Raw genomic sequence first — 25,625 nt, 5'->3', positions numbered from 1 at the left:
TCAGTTTCATTTAGAGTAAAACTATCTTTTGGTTGTTGATTTTGCTTTGCTTAGTATACTTTTTCTTCTTAGCTTCTCCCAGGTTAATTTACCAATAAAGATATTTCTACTGTGTTAACATCATAAGCCCCTTTATCTTCATGGGTTTTAGGGTTTAAGGTTTTAGGGATTTACTCTAAAAACAAAGGCTTTTTTTTTTTTTTTCCTTTCTTGCCCTCCCCCATTTCCTGCATATGATTCTCTGTCTGGTAATTTTGAAATTACCTTCAGTACCTCAACGTCTCCAGACTCTAAGTTAAGAAACAGGTCTTAAAATAAGGATTTAGAGTGACTTTTACAAAGTCTGAGGACATAGCACATCCTAGAAACCAATGTTTGCTTTAAAAGTGGCATATCTAGGCCCTATAGTCTCACTAAGCCCATGTTTTTATACAAAATCTAAGTCTACGCAGCGTTTTTAGGACATTAGCTTACTTTCCTTTTCTTTGTTGGGGAGGCGGTAGTCATCGCTCAAGCACGGGTTTCGTGAGTGAGTGGTTCGTCTCCCCACCTGGAGTGCTGTACGTTGGTCCTGATCCCCACCAGGAGGTGACTCCCAGACGCCACGGTCCACGGGCAGACCTGGAGCCAAGCGTGTCTAATGTTTCACATTTGTTCATAAATTTCCTTTATCTTTTCCATTTTTAGTCTAAAATTGAATTTATAAAATCAAAAATTACAAAAAACTTTTATTTTCTTCATAATATCCATTTGTAGGGAAAATAAATCCCTGTGTATGAAAGTGATACTATGATTAATTTAAAGTAAAAATAACTTTCAGTCCATTTTCTAAGAGAGTGATCATTTGAAAAGAAAGAACAGACAGAATATTTAACTCTGTGAAGATTAAGAGAATCTGTCTAGGTCTATAGGTCTCGTGTCTCATATGTAAGTAGGATGACACACGCTAGATGAGCACCCCTCTCCCCCAAAAAAGAGGAAACAGATTAGGAAAACTGACCCTATGACCAAACCCCCTGAAAACAAATTCCTTAGTCTAGAGATGAGCGAACAGAAGTTGGACTGACAAAGAACAATTACATATATGGAGTCTTTTATATATATTTTTTTCTTTATAAATAGTAATTCAGTATCAGGGAAGGAAGGGAGAAAGAAAGGAAGGAAAGAAGGCGGTGAGGGAGGAAGGAATGAGAAAACGGAGGAAAAAGGGAAGAAGAGAGGAAGGGAGAAAAAGGAGCGAGGACTGAAGAGAGAAAAGTGGAGGGAGGAAAGGAAAAAGAAAAGGAGGAGACAGAGGAAGAGATGATGGATAAAAGACTGGAAGGGAATTCAGCAAATAGACAAAATTCTTCAATTGTAGAGACTGTGAGATACTAATGCAAAATCTCAGTCAGTGGGGATTATTCAGCAGAGTGTAAACAGCTCTCTGAGCTGCTTTAAATGCACTTAAACAGCAGCCTTGGCTGGGAGCTTGACTTACTGAGTCCCTTCCAGCTTAGTCATTCCCTGTCATGTCTCGGAGTAGACATAATGGCTCATAAAAGTTCTTTCAACTTCTGCATATTCTAGGCATGAAAGTTTGAGCTAGGTCTACTGAGCCTCCCACTTCAGTACTACTGATCTAAGAGGTTTGTGAGCACGTAAAACTCTGGGTACTGATGCGAACTACACTCTAGGGCTTCTTGGGTTGTCTGCTACTTAATTAGACCTTCCACACGGGAAGAGAACAATGAGCTGGTGTCCCATCTCCAACAGATGCCCCTGCCAGATGCTCAGAGAAGCACACACTCCATTTCCTAAAATGTGGTCTATTCATTTTTATGCTGTGTCAACGAAGCCCTTCTGAGGATACTAGAATTTACGATGAAAGCAAACAGAGTGTAAACAGTAAAAGGGCTAACCTCTATGCCGCACTTTGCTGCATATGCTTCTAATGGGTATTCTCTCCTCTCTGCCGTCTATTGCTTATGCTTTAGCTTCTACTGCATCACTTCTGGTGACTCTAAATTGGAGCCCGTGTGCACCGACAAGAGGCCTGACGACCCACAGTATCCCAGCGCGTGGGATGACCCCTGGACCACCACAGTCAGACAGTCGCTTCCCCTTCGGGCAGGCTTTGATACAACGTGCTGTTGACAGCACCGATACTGATGTAACAGTGAAAGAGGGAAGGAAAGAACATTTCTGAGGAGATGTGAAGATTCAGAAGAAAAAATAAGTAAGCTCATAATAAATTATATCCATTCTGTTATTTTGCTCAAGGCAGTCTGTTTAAAGCTTCCCATGAGGGCCGTAGAGGGAGGAACTCAAGGAGAAGACCATCTGGCCAGGGCAGTAGGTCCCACTTATTTAGCCATTAAAAAATACCAATCATATCATCATTTGTTATCTGATAAAAGAATGTATTTGAGAATACTTTGCTAGGATGAGGTGAGTCTGTATTCAGAGGCCTCTTGGAATCACAGTCATATTCTTATTTCATATAGAATAAGGTGTACTAGAGAGAATATAGATTTTGAAGGCAAATAATCCAGTTTTTATCACTTACGAGCTATGTTACAGGCTTTTCCAGCTTCTGTATGATACGTGGGGAGTACAATAACTAACATGCACAGTCACTGCTAAGCCCAAATGATAAAAATATGCAAAGCATCTCACACACAGTTTAGTGCCCAAATGGTGTTCAAGAAATACTAGTTCCCTTCCCACCACTCCCACAACTAAACTTTTCCCTCAAGGATTATTTTTCATATGACCCATCCTGTGTGTCCCATCATGGCTGATGTCTGACAAGTACCAGCTAATGACATCCTGCCTTTGGATACTTAGGTAAAATTACCTCAATCATCTATATCACATTTTATGTAAAATTTCAGCCAATTCCCGAGAGCTTACATTCATGGTTATATGTCAGAACACTATTTTCTTCCCCAATGAATTCTCAAATTCCTTTGCATTGCACCATCTGCTGTCATGTGTTTCTCCCAATTCCATGTTGATCCTTATATCCAACAACTTCTTACCCTTGATTTCTACCAAAAAACCAAACACCTAATTACATGAGCAGCAGAGGTGAACGCTACAGAGACAGAACTTAGAGCAATATACACCCCTGTTCCTACACTTCCGCTTCCTGTCCAGAGTTGGAAATTTCTTACTGGACATTCTTTTCCTCAAGGTTCACTCAGTCCCTAACCCCATTGCTTAGCCTTTTTTCTCTTATTTATTTCCCTTCATTATTCTTGTTTGTTTAGCCCCACACCGAATTTACGTTCTCCTCTTAGTGTTTAGGTGTCTTACCTACATTTTCCCAGCTTGATTCTGTAGGAGCTCATCTTCCACCCTCTATTAACTTAGTAGAACTCATTCAGTGTCTTCACCAAGAGAAAACCTGATACCCACTATTAAAAGTGTATTTTTCTTATCACTTTAAGAGTATTGAGTACTCTTACTTACTGAAAGCAAATATTATTAATGATAATTTTTTCACATATAGACAATTAAAATATATATAAAGGTGAACTATCTTTCTACAGGGTGTCAACATATGCTTCATTTCTCTCTTTTTCCCTTTTTTTTTTTTTTTTTTTTTGCCATAGCTGAACTACTTTTACCATTCATGGATTATCTGATTTTGACATATCACTTTCACATTATACCCTGAGTCTCTGTCTGAGAATAAATAAACCCTAACTTATTCTCACAGTCACAACAAGTTTTTCTACCACAGAACACTTAATACCAGAGAGTTCCAATGTTGCTATGATCCCAGCTAGACTGCAGCCGTCATGAAGGAAGCATTGCTAAATCGCTAAATCCCTGCAGTAGTGTTTGGGGGTCTCCAGTGCTGACGTGAGATCAAGGTTGGGGCTGAAGTTATCACAAGACTCAACTGAGATGTGTGTGTAGTATGACCTCTTCACTCCTGGGCCTGGCCCTTTAGTGCCCCTCTGTCTTTAGAAGGTGCTTGAATTTCTTTCTCGGTAGGTCAGGGCTCCAAGAGATTACAGCAGTAGATGCTAGTCTTCTAAAAGGCTGCGCATGGAACTAGCATAAGGCTACAGATTGAGTGTTCCTGTTCCCGCAGAATTCATGGTAAATCCTAATGCCCACTGTGATGGTATGCTGGAGGCAGAGTCTTTGGGAAATGAATAGGTTATGAATGCACAGCCTTTATGAATGGGATTACTGCCCTTATAAAAGAGACTCCAGAGAGCTCCCTTGCACCTTCCACCATGTGAAGGTACAATAAGAAAAGGGAAATCTGTGACTCAGTAAGTAGACTTTAATCCAGAACCCAGCCTTGCTGGCACCCTGATCTTAGACTTCCTAGCTTCCTGAACTGTGAGTGATAACTGATGTTTGTAAGCCTCTCTGTCTATGGTATTTTTGTTATAGAAGCCCGAATGGACTAAGACACAGTATCACTATTGGTCAGAAAAGTCCCTGGTAGGCTAGTCCAGATTCAAGGGAGGGAACTACATGCCACTTCTCGATTGGACAAATATCTTCAGCTGCAGCACATACATTGAGCCCTATTTAGGGATCAGGCTCCGTACAAAACCAAAAATATACATTATCTCACTTAATGCCCAAAACAACTCACTGAGGTAGGTACTGTCGTTGCCATGGTCACAGTCAGTGAGTTGTAGAGGATGCTACTGGTCCTTGTGGTCTGAATGACTAATGCCCAGGCTCTTTTTCACCATGACATACAGACTCTAATTTAATTCACTAAAAGATTCTACTAGGATGACTTACTGCCATCCATCTTCCAATGCATGGCCAGCAATGTTGATACGTTTTCATATACTTCTGGAAAGTCCAGATAGTTGATTTTGCAAATATCAGATTGTAATTCAACCTGCAATTGTGTGATTTTTTTTTTTCAGTCCATTGCCAATTGACTCCATGAACCCATGATAGGACATTACACTTGGTCGTGGTTGCTTTCGAGAAGACAAAATCTACCTATGTTTATTTTCTGTTGGTTTTAAAAATTTCCAAATATATACATTGCTATCAAGTCACAAGCTTGGGTCAGGGCTTGAAACATCTGCTTGCCCAGGAGGGCAGGTCAGATAATTATTGGAAGCTCTTATTGTTCTTTTAATAGCAAACACGTTGACAAAATACTCCTGACTTCTAGCCAAATCTCTCCAACCTTAAATGTATAAGAAGTTACATTTGGAACATGAACAATTCAGTAAACTAGTATAACGGAGAAATATTATAGCTTCCTTTCTTTTATGAGAAACTTCCAGAGTTATCTGGAATATCCTGGATATCAAGCCTGTTAAGCAAAAAGCATTATTAATTTCGGCAGAAAGTTTCTTGCTGATATTAAAACATGATTAATTTTTTCCTAATTGAACTTTTCCATTTTCCCAAGAAGTCTGGGGAAAAAACTAAGACTTCCACACCTGTAGAAGTAAATAATTAAAATAGATGAGACTAAAATTTATTTTGTAAGGCACCTTACACCTTGAGATTGTATATTTTGGGGTGCTCTGTTCAAAACTGTCCCTCAAGTATACAAACAAAAAACATCATATAGACCTTAAGGCAATTTTACGGAACTTTAAGTTATTTAATGCTTCCTTCTTGCCTAAAAACTACTTATTATTTGTAACTTTGACCTTCCTACACTGTTGGTGGGAGTGTAGACTGGTGCAGCCACTATGGAGGACAGTATGGAGTTCCCTTAAAAAACTAAAAATAGATTTACCATGGGATCCAGCAATCTCAGTCCTGGGCATATACCCAGAGAAAAATAAAATTCAAAAAGACACATGCACCCCAATATTCAGAGCAGCACTATTTACAATAGCCAAGACACGGAAACAACCCAAATGCCCATCAACAGATGACTGGATAAAGATGTGATATATTTATACAATGGAACACTACTCAGCCATAAAAAATAAAATAATGCCATTTGCAACAACATGGATGGACCTGAAGATCATCATCACAAGTGAAGTAAGCCAGAAAGACAAAGAAAAATACCACATGGTATCACTTATATGTGGACTCTAAAAAAATAAATAAGGATACAAATGAAATACTTCTTATTTATAACTTAGATGATTGATTTCTTGAATATGTGTAAGCACATCTGACTGTCCTTTATGACTGGATTACTGCATTTTGTTGATTTTTTGTGGTTGGCTTTATTTCTTTGATAACTATGTAAGTTTAAAAAGCTAAAGCTCTAATCTGTTCTTAGAAACAATGATCAGTACATATATGTAAACAAAGTGCAGTATATTGTGTATATGTACTTACATGCAATATATAATGTATATGGTGCAGTCAAACTAATAATTCTACCTAATAAAACTGAAAAAGGAAAAAAAACTACTTTGACAAGCTGATAGTCTCAAAATTGATAAAAACAAGAAAATACTTCACCTTCTGACTTTCACATATTCAATGATACATTTTTCTTTTACTACACAGTTTAATCATTCTGTTAGTAACTCACTATAATTGAACACTGTTATCATAGATTAGTCATAACTTTCAATCCCACATGCATTTGCTTAAAAGGAAAGAATTTATTAGCCTCTCATGATCATGTCCTTGCAATGTGTCCCTAGGTTTATTTCATTACATTGTGTCTTAGAAGGACACATCCAGCATTTCAAATTCCCCCAGTGTCTGTGAGAGAGAATTCAGTGGTGGAGAATACTCAAAGGAGAATGTGAACTTGCAGTTTAAAATTAAAAACCAAATTATAATCCCTGGTAATGAGTCTTATTTCTTTTTCCTATTCTTCAATCCTCTTTAGAGACTCAGAAAATGGAATGGGGCCCAGAATTATGATAATTGCCCAGAGCATAATCGTCGAAATAGGGCACACAGTCTGACATCTTGAGTTCACTTCCTGGCTTACCCCTAGTTGGTTAGGAATTGTGTGTGGAGGAGGGTGTTTGAGTATGTGCTGATCTAACATGAATGTTTCTAAAAAAGGAGGAGCATGATGCTTTCTTTCAAATCTTTAACTAAAACTTACAGTGTAAAAAATGTATATAGTGTTGGGGATGGGAGAAATTATATAAAACATAGTCTAATATATATAAAGATTTTAGGATTAGACAAATTTCAGTGTGATTTCAGAGTAAAAGAGGACTTACTCTGGAGGTTCAAATTAGTACCAGGAATAACTGCAAACTTCATAATGAATCTTTTTCAAAATAAAGTTACAATTTTCTATCCACACTCAGTAATCAAGGTAGTCTTTGAATAATGAGTACTTTTTAAACTCTAAATACAATTCCTAAAATACGGTCTAAAACTGAAAGAGTTCAGGCTCCCTTTTGTCTCTAGTGACTTGACTAGTTCAGTTTCTAACCCACGTACAAGTCATCCCTGAATCATTCCATGAGTTAATATGCAAAATAATGACCAAAGCTGATGAACAAGGGACTTAGTAAAAATAAATTCCTGCTATGAGGAAGAAATAGAATTAGTTTATTAAATACCAAAAATAGTTATCAATATACACTGAAATACTGTCATATCTGTTGTAATAAAATTCAAGTATCTTCTGAAAGACTAAAAGAAATTGTAATCCAGTAGAGGAGAAACATGCAGACTGATCTATTGATCTATATGAAGTAAAAGGTAATCAGTTCATAACAGCCCACTAGTAACATTGTCTTTCATTCTAAGTCGAACGTAGAGGGGGAAAAAATGAGGGGACAGACAAGATAGCAATAAAGACAAAGAGAAGATACTGTTAAAACATCGTCCTTCAGCGAGTTTCCATCGCAGAGGATCATGCAGAACATTGTCAAGAGCAGGGACCAGGGCAGTCAGGATGTGACTGCTTGTGACTGGCAGTGACTGATATACTCTGTCGAGAATATTCTGCAGTAATTAGATTTAACTTTGATTTAACGGCATTTATTCATATTCACAGTGTATTGAGTACATTGGAATGGTGGGTTGATGCTCTGGAGAAAAAAGTAAACTCGTAAGAGAGCAGACTATTTTCTTGCATTACTGGTGAATCATTATCAACTGCAATACAGTGGTGCTCTCTCTTCAGTTTTAAGAGTGCTTAACAGTATTTATTCAATAACACTGAAAGACATTATGCTAGAGTTCCTAAACCCTTAGTAAACAAATGGAAAAGAGAAAAGTGTTCCAGTGAGACGTTCTCATATAATAATTTTGTTTACTTCCAAAGAGATTCAAGTTTTCGTATCCAAAAATCAAGCCCAATACAGTCAAATAATAACTTGGGTATGAAAAGTTACCTAAAGAATTTGACAGTATACGTAGCAAAACTAATTTGGTCCTGGAAAAAACAACCATGTCTAATACTCAACTCAGTGCCTTGATGATTCCTCAGTACTCCGTATTACTCTGACTTGTAATGAAGTGTCATTCTATGCTTTCACGGTCTTCATGTAAAGTTATACATTTTTATTTGTTCAAATTTAGATAAAAAATTAAAATAAAAATAGTAGTTGAAGCCATTTCTAGATTCAGAAATGCTAAGTACTTATTTTATCTTAAGTCTTTGAAATATCCAGCTCTATGCTAATGTTTGGCATTAACGCTGTAAAACCCTTAAACTAGGCAAAAGAACAGCCAAATGACAGACAAAATACACACCTGAAGATGCATTCTAGGATTTCAGAGCTGTGCTTTTAAATTACCTGGCATCATACATTTTCAGTGATTCAACTGGCATAAAAATTATAAAATTTCTTGAGGTCTTAGGTTAACATATGGGGCATAACTGAAATACTAAACAATTACAGTACTGAAAAGAAACATAGTAGTTGGAGTCTGCACAGACAGATCGTTCAGGAATTTCTGAACCATACTGATGATTAATACATGTGAACAGACCTTAAAATATTTTATGCTACTAAATAAATGTGAGAGATTTTACTAATGGAAGTCTGAACTTAAACTACATGATTGTGAATGTGCCGAGGGGAGCAGATAGAGACACACGATGGAAGGTTTCTTCACAATGATGACCTAAAACTGGGCCTTGCAGTTTAAGCAAGGAACATTTATTTAAATGGTGAGGAGATCTAAAATATGAAGTCCAAATGTTGAAGAAAAAAAAAAAAAAAGAAATTTGGTTAATTTAGATTACAAAGCCAACTGCCTAAAAACTTGCAAGCTGCTAAATGTACAGGGGACTTTTATGTTAACCCTTTTACACTTTTTAAAGTCTCCCACTTCAGAAAGAATGCAGTTATGGAAGCTGATGACAGGAGCACACGTAGCACTATGTTGGTTCATTCTCTTTACTGGAAGTTAAATAAAATGTCCTTTTTGCACAGAAGAGGAAACACTGATTTTTCTCAACAAGCTATTTTAGTTGCTATACTAGGACAATTCAAAGAGAATCAGAGTCTCAAGAAATTATCAAGATATTTAGGTAACACAGTGTCCTCGTCAGAAAATCAGAACCTTAGCTTTAGTGGAAAAGATATTCCCGGTCAGAATAGCGTGGGTGGTGCAGTTGGGAATTCCCAGCTACCTCGTTTATCTAGTGCTGCGGAGTTTGTTTTGTGTTCACCCAACTGACTAGCAAAATCATGACTGGCAAAAGCAGGTTATTATCTAACATAATGATATCCAGTGTAACTCAAACAGTACTGGGTAAAAATAATTCAGTAAATGGAATTTCTACAAGGCATCCGGTACTGCTAACCACATTGGCTGACCTTAAATCTTTCTCAGTTAGTAATTACTTTTCTGAATTGATTTACCCAAATATTTAAGAAATAGCAGTGTGGTGATATCATCCACTGAGATACTACTGCTGTTACGTTTTCTATGTTTTCATTCTTTTTTCGTTTAGAAAGTTTTACTAGCCTGAAACTTAATGCCGTTTGCACATTTATTCTACTTTGTCAAGTTTTTGTAATTCTTAGAAAAATGCTCTTGTGAAGGCCTTCTCATCCCACAGACAGGAATTAAGGTTACCTTTATTTCTAGACCTAGAATTTTATCTATACATTAAGAAATCAATACAGAAAAGTTTCTTCTCACCTATCTTGTGACCCACACATATGATCAGCAAGAGAAAGCAGGAGCTATTTTTATCTTTAGTTTAAGAAATGAGGTAAATCATGTGCATGTATACTGATCACTGAATTTTATTTTGGTGTACAAGTAAAAACCTGCATTGTTGGCAAAAAGAAAGGAAAAAAAAAAAAACCTGCCATTGGGTAAAGTTGAAATTCCCACCTGGGTTCTAAAGCCAATCTATTGCTGGGTTCAATCCTCAGTATCTCTATTAAAATAAATAAAATTACCTTTCCCCATAAAAAAAATTAAAATTAAAAAAAATTTAAAGTGAATCTATTGGAATCTTGTAAATTAACTTTTACTTGTATAAGTAACTGTTTCTTTAAACATACGCTTTTTTTTATTGAAGTACAGTCAGTGTACAATGTTGTGTTAATTTCTGGTGTACATCATATATATACATACATATATTCCTTTTCATATTCTTTTTCATTATAGGCTACTTCATGATATTGAATATAGCTCCCTGTGCTATACAGTATAAACCTGTTTATTTTATATGTGTTAGTTAGTATCTGCAAATCTCAAACTCCCAATTTACCCCTTCCCACTCTCTTTCCCCCCGGTCACCATAAGTTTGTTTTCTATGTCTGTGAGTCTGTTTCTGTTTTGTAAATAAGTTTGTCTTTTTCTTTTTTCTTTAGATTCCACATAGGAGTGATATCATATGGTATTTTTCTTTCTCTTTCTGGCTTAGGTCATTTAGAATGACAATCTCCAGGCCCATCCATGTTGCTGCAGATGGCATTATTTTATTCTTTTATGGCTGAGTAGTATTCTATTGTGTAACTATACCACAACTTCTCTATTCAGTCATCTGTCAATGGACCTTTTGGTGGTTTCCATGTCCTAGCTCCTATAAATAGTGCTACTATGAACATTGGGGTGCTGAATATAAGATTATTGAAACTAATGTTACTAGAGCAGAATTTGAGGCAACAATCTTAGATTTTTATTAATGATTTTGGAACATAAATACAACCTTGAATTTTCCTTTTAAGTCACATGATGTATTTATCTGATTGAGAAAAGTAAAATGCATCTCTGGTGGCCACAAAGTCCTCTCTATAGGAATCTAAAAGACCTGTATCTACTGTATCTGCTGGTACCAGTCAGACAGCAAAGATCAAGGGCATGGAAGCCAAAAGGGAAATTCAACCAAGAAGACCCCTGCAAATAGGGAAAAGGGAAAACAGTTAAAGAAGCCAAGATGAACTTACAGAAAAAAATGTCAAAAGTGAATCTATAGAAAATACCCAGTGGTGTACGTATCCAGGAACTGATACAGAGGGGACAGCACCTGAACATCTTCTAGGAAAGCTACTCTGAATCCATTTCAGTGTAGGAGTCCAACGGACCTTCGTTTCACTCTAAGGTTTTCACTGCTCTAGGCCTTCAGACTGAGAATCCAGGATGACAAAGAAAAGGTACAGTGTCTTCTAAGTAATAGCCCTTCTGCTACCGGAAAACAGAAATACCAGTCTTCAATAGTCTTTTCAATCCTAACCACATATCAGCTCTTCCCTCAAAATTCAAATGGTAGAGTTGGTCCTTCATGATTCTAGTCTTTTCTCTTTGTTATGTGAATGGGTTTTTTTTCCGTTTGTTTTAATAACACATGAGCCCCAAATAAACCCAACACTACAGATCTTGACAGAGCAATACATAACACACTGGTACTGTCTTAATTAAGCACAATTTTTTAAATTGCCAGATTTCAGGTAATATTATTTTATCTTTTCTGATAGCCAAATCAAGCTATAGGATTGTATTTAGGTCTGAATTAACAGAGCACATTGAATGTCTTAACTAAGTATATAGTTATTTCCTCGGCATATTTTTGTGTATTTAAATAATTGGCAGAATCCTTGAGGACAACTTTAACATATCCTACTACCAGGAATGATATTTTTATGTGCCCAGTATGGAGTTTTTGAATAGATGACCCAATGATTACTAAAAAATGTAAAGCTAAACACACACACAGATGGCATTATCTTAATATATCACTCACTTAAATGAACATATAAAGCATGTGGATAAGAAGTACCTTTTGTTTTTTTCAATCCACATGTTCACTCCTACCCCATGAGTCTTTCAAATTTTAATAAAATATGAACAAAAATCAAACATAATTTAGTAATAAGCATCCTACTATTAGCACATAAAGATTTTTCTCTCCCCAGAATTTACATGTATTTTTCAGCTGCATCTTCCCATCATGTTACTGATTTTTTCAAGCAAATATGACACTCGTGATCCAATTACCCATTTTTTTTAAACTGAAATAAACAAGATGTATTATCTTTCCAAGTTCATCCAAATGACCATTTTGAGTTGAAAAAAACAAAATGTCATGCAGCTTGAAATAAAAATTATGGCTCTCTCAATTCAGAACTAGTTAGAATGTTGATTTTTTCTGGTGTTGGACTTGCTCTATACTAGAAAATTAAATGTAAAATTTAAAAATGTGATTGTGTATCCAAAAAACATCCTAGTTAAAAACAACTTCATTTGAATTTAGTGACTGTAGTGTGTACCTGGGTACAGAGGAGAGACCACAGACGTCAGCAGTGTCAGGGCTTCTGCATGACTTTCACTTCCACTGCTACCAGTCGTCAGAGCTGTGGCGCAGGGTACTTCACTCCCTGACAAAATGCTGTTGGCATTCTTTTGGGGAGGATAATTAGGCTTTTTTATTTGTTTATTCTTTTTTTATTTTAAATGGAGGTACTGGGGATTGAACCCAGGGTCTCGTGCATGCTAAGTACACTGTCTACCACTGAGCTACACACCCCACCCCCCGCCGATATTGGCATTCTTGAATGTAAATACTTTTTAACTAAGAACAAGAAATTATTCCACCTTAAAAAAAAAAAAACTTTATTCTTTTTGTTCAGCTTGGGTGATCTCACTGACTTTCATTGTTTTAACTTCTACCTGTAAGTTCATAATTCCTAAATAAGTATCTTCCAGCAAACACTTCATCTCAAATTCCACAAGTGCACTTGCTTGAGATTTTCGTCTTTTATAGCATCAGCAATTCCAGTTCAACCTGCTCAACCTGAACTCATAATCTTCCTCCCTCACTTTTTCTCTTCCTGTATCTTGCTGACTCCCAACTTCATCCACTACTGTCTAGCACACTCATTTTTTTTTCTCCTCTGCTTTAGCTACAAGAATGATTGTTCTTGAGAAGTCAACCTTGCCATTCTCTTGCTTCAGTACTTTTGTGACTCCCAATAATTTACAAGTTAGTTTTAAGGAATCTGAATTCTATCTTCCAGGACCTCCATGTAGTATGAACCTTGCCTACCTCTCCAGTTTCAGCCCTCGCCATTTCTTCACTGCTACTTTTTGCTCACACTGAATTGTCGGTAGTTCTCCACAAACATCAGGATTCCAGTTACCCTGACTTTCATGTTTGTCTAGTCATTTACACTCTCCTGTCCCCTCTAACTAATTAACATCATTTAAGAGACAGATTAGGTATCATCTCCTACAGAAAACAAAACTCTTCTCCAGTTCCTTTTCTTCATCTCCTCTGATTAATATTCAATAAAGACCCAGTAACAATTTCATTGCTGTACATCCAGTTAATTTTTTAATTATCTCTACCTATATCTATGTTCCTTATGTCTCTTTGGTTCTTACCATTTGATTCCTAAGCATATAAGAGGCATTCAGTGAAGCTCCAAAGGGCAAATGAATAAATATATGACATCTGAGCTAGGCTTTAAAAAGATAAGCAAGACAGGGACTCATGCATATTTCAGAAAAGTTGTTTCAGGCAATGACATACCTGAGCCCAAGCATGAGGAGGAAAGCAGAGCCCATGTAAGTCGGGTTCAAGCCAGTCAAAATGAAAATGGTTAAGACAGCAATGGCTACTGCCACCCGGCTGTGTCCTCTCCGGGTACTTTCAAGTGTCAGGAGAGCCTATCCAATCCAGGTAGTCCTCTTTACCCCAGCCCTTTATATAGGTAACAAAAGAATTCATTAAGAATAGTATGATCCAGTAATCCCACTCCTGGGCATATATCTGGAGGGAACTCTAATTTGAAAAGAATGCACCCCAATGTTCATAGCAGCACTATATACGATAGCCAAGACATGGAAACAACCTAAATACCCATCAACAGATGACTGGATAAAGAAGTTGTGGTATATTTATACAATGGAATACTATCCAGCCATAAAAATAATAAAAGAATGCCATTCGCAGCAACATGGATGGACCTAGAGATCATCATTCTAAGTGAACTAAGCCAGAAAGAGAAAGAAAAATACCAGATGATATCACTCATATGTGGAATCTAAAAAAAGAAAAAAAGAGGGCACTAATGAACTCATCTACAAAACAGAAACAGACTTGCAGACATAGTAAACAATCTAATGGTTACTGGGGGAAAGAGGGTGGGAAGGGATAAATTTGGGAGTTTGGTATTTGCAAATGTTAGCCACTATATATAAAAATAGATTTAAAAAAATGAATAGCACAGAACTATATTCAATATCTTATAATAACCTTTAATTAAAAAATATGAAAATGAATATATGTATGTCCCTATATGACTGAAGCACTTTGCTGTACACCAGAAATTGACACATTGTAACTGACCATACTTCAGTTAAAAAAAAAAAAAAAAGACTGAATTCATACTTTACAATAAGTACTATCTAAAATCAACCAAAGGATCATTTCATAATAATACCGTATCAAGAAGAGAGTCCTATTTCCAATTCTTACTTGATCAGGAACCAATAAGTCTTGTTAATGATTATGAACATTAATCATCTGTCAATGTTCTAAGAGAACGTCTCTGCTCTGGGCCTCACTGAAGTCTCCCTCACACTGACTTCACACCACACCACTCTGTGCTAAGTGTTTCAGCCTTGCATTGCAGAATTTCTCTGTCTCCGCTTTAAGGTCACCTTAAGTACTTTTTTTTTTTAAACATCAAAGTGATGGTTAAGCTAGTTTTGCTCCTCTCTGTTATGTGCTACAAAATGTCTGGCCTGCATTACTTGGTACTGTGGACTGACTTCTTTCTATTTGGGAGGACCTGAATTTTTCCGTCTCTAATCTTAGGACATTGTGTTCTCTAGCCATCTGTTTCTGGGTTCTGCCTACACAGCAGAGATGGGGAAAAAAGAGTTTTATATCCTTCTTTTGCTAGGAAGAGTAATTTCCAGATTGACTGAACGAACAGCAGAACCCTTACCACATAGGAATGTGGAGGTTGTGACATTTCAGGTGTAACACAGTGACACCCACCCCTGCATCCATCAACTCAGTTCATCTCCAGTAGACAACTTCATACTCAATGTCAGGGAACTTAAGAGGGAACATCTGTGGCAGCAAAATACAATTTATGAAGCTACTACATTTGGAAAGTCAGATGAAGTCAAAAATCATGGCAAGCTTTAAATGAAAGGTCTTTATACAGACTGAATAAAACAAGTAAAGGAAATCTCAGGAAACGAGTAACATCAAGACAATGATGTTTCTCAGGACAGTAAGATACATCTTATTTTTACTTTTATCCTGAGACTCCTAAGTGGGATGCGAGTACTGTCAACATGTACATTAGTATGGTCATAACCGTATCATGTGCTTCAAAATTCTAAATAGATTTTAAAAAATTAGTTGGAATTTTCCACTGGGAGATGTGACTTTCTCATAACCTACAACAGAGACTTTATTTTTTCAGGTTGTTTTAATACTAAAAGTGAATTGCTCCCGAGCATCTATGCATTTATACAAGTCGTATCCACAGCAGTTACTGCTGAAGGACAGCCGCACCTGCTGAAAGCGTAAAAACTGGCGTGGATTTACCCTTGGAAATTGCAAACTCATAGTGGCATGTGTTCTGTTTGATAACAGTGTTACTTGGCAGAACAAATTAGTGATGTTCAGTCAACACCAAAAAGGCACACTGGAACATATCTGACAAAGTTATTTTGACATGTGGAAAATGTGGCATGTATATATAAAAAAAGATCCATTTGAGTTTAGTTTTATCCAAGTTTGATCTTATTTAGACAAATGTTACATCTATAATTTTAATGAGATATTCTTAGCATTTAATTATCAGTTATTCACTGAAATATTTCAGCTATCATGACACTATTATTTTTTCTCTGAGTTCTCTGTATAGTGTACGATACCTCTATTTCAAAGATGAAGGAAAATGGCCAGTAGGGTCATAATATTGTAAAACATACTATATATATATATATGTATATATATATAAAATTTATTGAAATATCCTGATACGATAAAATATTCACCTATCTTGTTCACATTGGTTATTTTATTAGTACTCCTTGCCTTTAAACAAGAGTCAAGACCCTTTTATTTTTAAGTATGTAAGATTTGTTACCTCAATATTTCAATGTTCTAGATATAAAACCCTCATGATAGGCTGAACACATATACAAGAATGACTTTCAAAGATATTTTCTTTTGAAAAATAGCAGTATATTGAAATATAATGCCAACTTTAAATTGTAATCATAAAATGTTTAAAGACTCAGACCATTTGCTCTCATTTTTAGTTCAAAAACATAAAATGCTACCAAAATCTCCATATGAATGGATGTTTGTGACACTGTAGAGGTACTGTGGTCTGCCACCCAGACCTTCTCTTTAGGGCTGAAGCATCCATCCTGCAGATGCAAGGACTTCTGCCTTTTGAATCAAGGAGATTCAACCTCCTTGCCACAATTTTAAATACCCCTGAAAGACTGGATCTTTAGAGCTCCACTGGGGTCTGAGGAGGACGGTGCTGAAAATACTTTTCACACTCCCCCTCTGCCTACCCTTACTTCCCTCTCTTACAGGAATTGTTGATATTTCCCAGTGTACCTACTGCATATAAATGTCTATCTTGGAATCTATTCTCTGGTAAAATGACCTATGAAAATGAGGGCTGGGAAACAGGCACTAAAATGATAAAGTGAGGGATAAGAAATTTCTTTGAAACTATACCATTCACTGTCCAGATACCATCTATCACTGGTATGAGATAAAACAAAGAGATTCTGGCATATTGTTTCCTCCACTGGTGAGCTGTGATAGGATAGCATGGAAGGGAATGCTTTGGTGGGTCCACTAGTACACACATCCCCAGAGCTTCAGGGAAATGGCAGTTTTAATTATTATAGAACCAAATGGCTCTTGCTGGATGCTATTGATACATTAAAGAAAAAATATAAAAAGAAAAGTAGAAGATGATCAATTACTAATTCCAGGTAAGTCTGAAATCTACAAAATCTCCTGGCAAAGTATAAACACGTCTTATCTCCTGCATCCTGAAGGTAGTAAATGCTGCAGATTGGACCCAGAATGTAAGAATAGAAAAGCTCCTAAGAGGACTGAATTCTCACCTCCAGCAAGTCTACTATGCCAAAGTCAGAATCTAAGATTAAGTTTGGAAAATATTTATCTACAAACCAAAGTATATTAAATCTCCACATGCTGCAGAACCCTTTAGTCCTGCAAAAGTGACGCAGTGCTCTTTTGTTAATGGCCGTTGCTCCTTCCACTTGCCAGAACATAAGTCAGTATTTATATGCAGGCACTCTTCATGATGCAGTATTTAAAATGCTAGCAAGGGCCTAAGGAGATAGGTGCTAACATTCTTTTAGGGTGACTCTAGAATCATAGAAAAAGCAATTGGCCATATTCAGTTAAATAAAAATGACAAAAGTACCATAGAAAATCGCAGAAGAGTTCAAAAGACTCAGACTAGACATGCTAGAGCAGGTAGACTATGTAAAGTCAGAAAAGTTAAAAAAAAAAAAAAAAGATAACTGTGTTTCACTGAGAACACCTGGAGGACCCTCTGTTTAGCAGAGTGATAAGAAATTTGTTTGTGAGAAGGGCACCAGCATTATTAAGAAGCTCAGTGGTGGCTGTCTTCTGTAGGACAAGGATAACAGTAGGATGTGCTGTTGCAGAAATGGATTCCCTGATGGCAATGGGGATGATACCATCTCCCAGATAGTAGAGGCCATATGGTGTTACTTAACCATCAGAGACAAAGTTGGAGCAATTATCCTAATGAGCAGCAAGGCTGAACTGGCAGCATGAGTCTGTGGCCCGACTCACAGAGCCTTGGAAATGGTTAACAGAACACAGTGTCCCTAGGGAAAAGACAAGGTATTGCTCAATCAACACAAAGAAATCAAGGATGATCAGGAGGCTAAGAGTGGCTACCCTGATAAAACTCACAATCCCGGCAAAGCATGCAGACCTAAGCCAATTCACAGGCCCAGCCACCTGAGTAAAGGACAGGTCAGGTCCCCTAGAGAAGGACCCTGTCTTACTACAGGGAGGGTATATAGGAACATCTCCTCCACCACTTTACCAGAGGAACCTGTGGCCGTTTAACTTCACACTGAGGAAACGGGAATAGGTCAGTTTTTTTTTTTTTATGACTCTTGGACATAATGTCTGAGTTGACAATTATACCTGGAAAACTGAAGTATCTCCATGTCAACTCCCTATCTCCACCTGTTATAACGAAGGAATGTGGAAGGCAGGCAGTCATCCGTGTCCTGGCCCGGGTCTGGCTCCCATGTGTCTATAAGGTCCACAAATCTATTTTATAGTCATTTCCCTGGCCCCTAAATGTTTAATTGGAATGGATACATAGGATAATTGTCAGAATTCCCCCACTGGTTCCATGGTTTGTGAGGCAAGAGCTATAATAGTGGGGAGAACCAGATGGGAACCTCTGAAACTAACCCCCCTCTCAGCCAAGATATTAAATTAAGTAACCAGACTGTATCTCAAGAAGAATTAGCTAAATATTTACAAGATAAAGTACTGACGGTCCCATCAGGTCCTCCTTTACTTTCCACGTTGGCCCCCGCACAAAGAGATCTTGAAGGACAATGATGGACTACTGCAGACCCGATCAGGTAGTAGCCCCAACTGCAGAGCCTGCTGTGCTATTTTTGCTACATAAATCAACAGACCTGAGGTAAACTATCAACTGGAAGAATGCATCTTTTTCCTACACCTATTAAGAAGCAGTTCACATTCACATGAGAACAACTACAGTATATATTTCAAGCTTTTCCCCAGAGCTAGGTTTGCCCTCCTGCACTCTGCTACAGTCTCTGAAGTGCTCTACAACATTTAGCTAATCTTCAGAATGTGACACAAGTCCATACATTGATGACTCCATGTTGATCTGATGAGGTAACTGTTTCATTAGTTTGGTTAATTAAATGAAAGCATATTAGTCAAGCCAACATACACTTCTGTGCTAAATATGTTGGAGGGCTTCATAAAGAACGTACACTCTAGAAGATCTGCATCAGTGAACTTTTTATATTTCCTATGGTCTGGGGCATTCCAGGACACATCCTCTGTAAAGGACACATTATTGTAGCACATCTCCCACCACTAAGGAAACAGTACTTAGCTGAACTCTGCAGGATCTAGAGGCAGTATAATCAGGATTCGAGAATATTGCTCCAAATCCAGTAAATACATATACTGGATTAAATAAAGGCTGCCTAGTTTTTGTGGGACCAATAAAAGAACAGAGCCCTACAGCAGGCCCAGTTTTCAGTGCAAACATCTCTGCCTCCTGGGCCATATGATCCAGCAGACCGTATGGTTTTGGAGGAGTGTACGGTACAAAAAGATTCGATGTAGAGAATTCTCCAGCAGTAAAATTACAACACAGACTCCTAGGGTCCTTGATCAAGACTGTGCCATCTACAGCAAAGAGTTAAATATCACTTGAAAAGTAACCTGTATTGTCCTTCTGGGCTTTGACAAATGGCCATGCAGCCAGGACACCTTATAATGAGTTGCATTATGTCCAAATATAGGGTGGACCCAAGAACAATCCCTCATAAGATCAAATGGAACACGTGGGACAGGGCATGAGCAGGTCCAGAGGACACGAGGGTCTGTTCATAAACAGTTGGAACAGATTTTGGTCTCTTACTGTCTCTCAGCTCATAGCCATGACTATGTCAGGGGAAGATCCCTTAAGACTGGATGATGAGGGAAAGAAAGCAAGACTTGGTCAACCTGGGATCTTAGGTACATCAGTTCAGTATGTGAATTTGAATGAAAAATGCTGAGAGAGGTCATCTTCACTCATAGATGACCATGAAAGGAGAATACTTGCAATGGTCAAAGCTTTGGACAGGATAGAACATCCAGCTCATGTGGGGAAATGGCCTGAAATAAGAATATAATCTCATATGCAGCAGTGAATGACTTGGTCATAAACTTGCAAAGAGAAAGGCTGGAAGACTAGAGGTCTGGTGAAAATGTTCGTCTATACATCTATGAGAACTTCTTTCTCTTGTATATGAAAGGCCACCCAAGAGCATCCACCACAGAAGTGGCACTAATAACATGGACAGAATGACTCAGCCATTTGCCATCTGCCAGCCTCTGTAATTGGCCATCACAGTGCTCTGGACTGATGAACAGAGTAGCACTGATGGAAGCATAGGGCCAATAACGCGGGTCCCATTCACTAAGGCTGATTTAACTACTGCCAGTACTTAGAAGGTCTAAATTGTCAGCAACAGAGATTAAATCTCAGGTCTCAAAATACAATCGGACATCAGTAAATATTTAACAACTGTATCAAAGGGAAAAAAGCCCTTATTTCTGTGGCATTAATATTTCCAGCCAGGTGAATTTGAAGTTACCAACAGGACATTACTGAATCAACAGGCATGAAGCGGTGCACACAGTCACCAGTTGAGACACAACTCCAGCCAGCTATAGCTGAGCACTGCCAACGTGCCACTATCCCTCCAGGCAGGAGACCAACAGGAGCATGGTGGCAAGAGATATTCATACACACATACATACGTACGTATGTGTGTACATCTCCCATCACTGGCTGCTTCTCCTCCTACCCACAGGGCTTCAGTGAGCACTCATAGCTATGTAAAGGTACTATCGTGTTTGATTCCCCTACATGAGATCCCAGATAACATAATGAACACAGAAGAGCCTCTTCCCAGCAAAGCATATGCTGTTGTGGGAACATGATCATGCGATATAGTGGTTCTACAACACATCATACCAGAAGCTGCTGGCCTGATAAAGCAATTAAATGACTTGGAAGGTGCAGCTGCCTGCTTAGAAATGATAATATTGGGAGCATAAGGCATCATCCTCCAGGACTCAGAATGTATTGCAAATCAATTACAGTTAGATTTCTTTAATAGGTTGAATACACAGAACCAAGAAGGTAGATGTAGAAGAGACTGCGGTGATTTAGAGTCCTGGTGTCCTTTTTGGGGGGAAATTAATGCTTCCAGTTCCTAGAATTTCAGGTTCTGCAGTTCTAGACGTCTTACTCTCACAGAAAATAAATGCTTCCACAAGAGGACTCAGCCAGAGCCCCAGTGAATTGCCACTCATTCCCCAGCTGCTGACTATTGTCTGCTGAGCTCAGAGCTGAATTGCCCTCTGAGAAAGATCTCTGCCTCACCCAAGGTTACACCTCCCTCTCCACGACAGCCTGCATCAAATGTCCTGACAGCCTTACCTCAGTTGGGGACATCTCTGAAGGACTCTCCCAGATCTAGAGTTTCACTTGTGCCAGGTGAAGCCTCTCCTGCAGCTGTCTTAATAGTTTAACTTCTCCGCCTACCCAGTCCTGCTTCCCTCACTCCCTCACAGATGCTGGTCCCAAGAGTACTTCCTATGCAGCCGCTTGCTGCAGAATTTCCATTTTAGCACCTACTTCCAGCCAAACTCAAACTATGAAAGGTACCACAGATCTCAGTCTCATCTTTAAAAACTTGTCCCAAATTCTCTACCTTTGATTTTTCAGGCCACTTCATATCAAAGTTCTAAGGTTGTTGTGGTGGTGGTGGTTTATTTATTTATATATTTTTATCCTTGCTTACTCTTACATTAAAAAAAAAAAATATATATATATATATATATATATATATATATATATATATATATATATATATATATATATATATATGAATGAAGTGGTGGCTCATGCAATCTGGCAGTCAATTTTCAGGGTACATTTATATTTGCCAGAAATGATCACTTCATCAGAAGCAAATATCACCCCTGAATGAAATTACCTATTTCCCCTACCACCACATTGTAGATGGAACACAGTCTGACTTTCTCTGTACATCTGAGTGTTACAAAGGGAAAAACAGCCACAAAACTACTGTTCAATTTAAAACAAAAGGATATACCTTTTAGCCAAATCCCACATGTCATCTCCTGGTCTATAATTGCATCACTATAAACAGCAGTTTCCTTGTTCCTCTAAAATTGCTCCAAAGATTAATGTGCAGGCTTTCTTATAATTTTAACAAATGTGCAGAGGTGGTGAGGCCTTCCTCCCTTTTCAAGTTTGAACAAGGGTTTTGTGAATTATAAGGACTATTGAACTTTTTCACACATCATTAAATCTTTACATACTTTCAGAACTTTCTGAAAAATCTCCTCACTTTTCAAATCCAGTCAGGATATAGGTACTGCCAAAATAAATAGGCTGTTAAAATAAAACTCTGACTAGGCCATTATATAGGTGAGATAAACAGTATTGCCAGGTAAAGTCTTTCTTGTTAAATTGGTCTTTTTCTCCCCAGCCTCTTTTCTTCCTTAAAGTTGTCTAGCACCATGAAAATTCATAGATCTCAAGTGCTGGTCTTTCCTTCTATTTTTTGCCCCCTAGTTTCAAAAGGATTGCCTTCCAGAGCAAAAAAGCAATGTTCTGGTTGGCTTCTAAACCATGTATTTTAAAGTAATTGGGAAAACTAGAAATGGGTCACCAGACAAATTTCTCTCTGTATCTTTAAAGTGTGCACATTAAGAAATTATAGTCACGGAATCCAAGGTGTTTCTTGACACATCAATATGTGGTGTCTGAACAAGACATACGAGAGCAGGACATCAGTTTCACTGCAAGTGGTACATGACAGTGTCAATATCTTTAGTCAGTCTCTACCCCCAACTCATCTTTCTTCCCAACGTATCCTTCATGTCCCTTGATTCTAATGATCAGCAAATCCTAAAGTCAATTATAGAATCCATCTCTCATTTTTTTCTCCAATACTGCATATTTTGTTCCCATCACAGATACAAGTGCTATGTCATTTTTAAAAAGACATGAAAATAACTTTAGTGTAGAGTAGATTGATCTATTATAACTGGCCTAAACATAAAATCAATATCCAATGTATGCAGGACTGAAGAGAAGAAATTTTCTTTAAATTTTAAGAAAAACAAGTTTGTAATTTGTAACATGACATCCAATGAAATCCATCATTTAATGTCTATTTAGGCAAATTATACTTAGGAAACTATAAATACTTCCTATTTGTTTTTCTCTTCTCTCTTCCTGTCTTTCTTTCTGCCTGTAGGTGTAATATTTGTTTTAGGACCTCAAACATAGCACTGCACCAGTCCCATAGAAAGCTTTCAATAGGAAATCAATGAGTAATTGAATTTAAAATTGATTGAATTTAAAATGTTACAGCAATAAATCTGCATCATCAGAAAGGCAAACCTATTTCCCAAACAAGATCTAATAAACACACCAACTGCATTATGTGACTTCATTGAAAATTAAAGCATTTAAGAGGCTCACAGAGCAATATATAAAAATAAATCTAGTAACTGGTTGAATTATTTAGGAACTACAAGATCTTTTAACAAGCTAAGATAAATTTGAAGAAAAATTTTATACTTTTGCTCTTATTACAAAATCCAGTTAAATACTAATCTCACATTAGGTGAACAGTATATAATTCTCATATTAAAAAAAAAACTGATAGTGCAAGACTGTAATTCAAAATGTATAGTCCACAATATTAAGTCTGGCCAACTCATAAAATCCAAAGAGTGTCTATTCACTCAGAAGTCACTGTCCAGCGGTCCCTGGAATCTATGGCAGATTGAGTAGAACTAGTAAAGCGAGAAATGAACAGGCCTGAAGCATTTAGAAGTGAAAGTGACAAGTTACACCAAACTGAGCACTGTAATAGCTTTCTCACAGTGCATGGCAGTGGGAAGTGTCTTTCACTCAAGTTTCAGTATGGTCCACTAGGAGTTTAAAACCCTGGTGTGGTTGCATGAGATTAAGGAATTCCACTGGACTGCATTCAGTTCACTAAGTGAGCAGATCACCTCTCCTCTGCCTGCTCTGTGTACCACCTTTGTAAATTAGTGACAACCTCATCACCCCTTGCACCTCAGCAGATAACATGATGTTTAACTGGAAAATATCTATAAATAATTATAGAACGTTGTGACTGTCCTAAAGTGAATTTGTTCTTTAAACCTTACTAAGGTATTTGTAGCCACATTTGAAATTCACCACAAGTGCATCATAACCTGGTATTTTGGTGGTGTTTATTTTTTTCCTTTGTCTTACTTCATACCTGCTGAGAGTTCTGAGTAACGTGAGAGACTTAGTCCTCAGCCTCACACAGTTTATCTCCTCCCTCAACACTTTTACTATTCAATAAGTAAATAAATAAATAAATAAGACAGATAGACACCTGGAAACTACTTGTAACAAGAATAATTTATTGATTCATTTATTTATCCACAAGACACAATCTCTCTCATTCATCAAGCCCTCTTTCAGACTTTGGAAATACAACGTATGAAATGAGTATGATATGGTTTCCAATGCTAAGATCTCACAAACCCTAGCCTAGAGATCCCTGAGGGACTGGACTCTTCCCTATTCCTGGGAATAATCATCATCAACCTCTCACTCAGGGCCTTTAAGAAGGGACCTAGGACTATACATCATGAGCAGCTCTGGCTTTTTGTGGAAACAGCTTGTCCCCAGATCACAACCCATTCCCGGACCTTTGCCTTTCTCCAGTCAAATTCCTATGGCCTCTGCACTCTAGAATTCACAACAGTCCAATTCTACAGTGAGGTGCTAAGCGCTTCCACTGCATGGCTGTGCCATCTGTCTTCAAACCTTGGCTCTGTTATTGATTAGCTATGTACACTAAGGCAAGTATGGAAAAATTCTATGCCTCATTTTTCTCTATTGTAAAACTGAGGTAATAGTAGTACCCAAGGTGTTGGGAGACAGAAGAATTAATATGCATAAAGCACACAGAATGGTGGGTGGCACCCGGTAAGGACTCAGTGGCTACCAGGTATCATCACCACCATCATCATGACTGTGTGCACAGATAAACTTACAGGTGGTTGGTAACAAAACGCTTAATACTGAAGAATCTATTCCCAAAAACCAAGTTACCCAATCAGTTTGAATATTCCCTCACAATCCTCTCTGTATTATAATACACCAAGAACAACTAACTTGATATTACAGAATGAGCCTTCATAATTCATAGATTTTCCCTAGCAATCAGAAATTTTGATCTCAGAGCCAAAGAGACTGCTCTCTAGATCGCTCCTCTGAGCTGGATGGTACTTGTATTTGCCCACAGCTGGTGCCTACAGTAGTAATGTCTTTGCATATAAACTATACAGAGTCAAAACAGTCTCCCACCTCCAGCATTCCTCCACAGTAAATGGGTTAATCCGACCT

The 25,625-nt window shown here is 37.7% G+C and overlaps 2 long non-coding RNA genes across 4 annotated transcripts in view; one reads left to right on the top strand and one right to left on the bottom strand.

Annotated features, from left to right (window-relative positions):
- LOC123614502 (uncharacterized) overlaps positions 1-21,966 on the top strand; it is a 455,655-nt gene extending 433,689 nt beyond the window's left edge. For both annotated transcript variants that reach the window (XR_012508250.1, XR_012508249.1), the window contains one exon: positions 1,977-21,966. This is a non-coding gene — a long non-coding RNA (uncharacterized LOC123614502). The remainder of the gene's footprint in view (positions 1-1,976) is intronic.
- LOC105062372 (uncharacterized) overlaps positions 1-25,625 on the bottom strand; it is a 375,037-nt gene that overhangs the window by 65,113 nt on the left and 284,299 nt on the right. The window lies entirely within an intron of this gene.

The sequence above is a fragment of the Camelus bactrianus genome, chromosome 7 (assembly GCF_048773025.1).
Source record: "Camelus bactrianus isolate YW-2024 breed Bactrian camel chromosome 7, ASM4877302v1, whole genome shotgun sequence".
Taxonomy (NCBI): Eukaryota; Metazoa; Chordata; class Mammalia; order Artiodactyla; family Camelidae; genus Camelus; species Camelus bactrianus.
The sequence above is the reverse complement of the archived record's forward strand: the minus strand, read 5'-3'. Positions and strand labels throughout refer to the sequence as shown.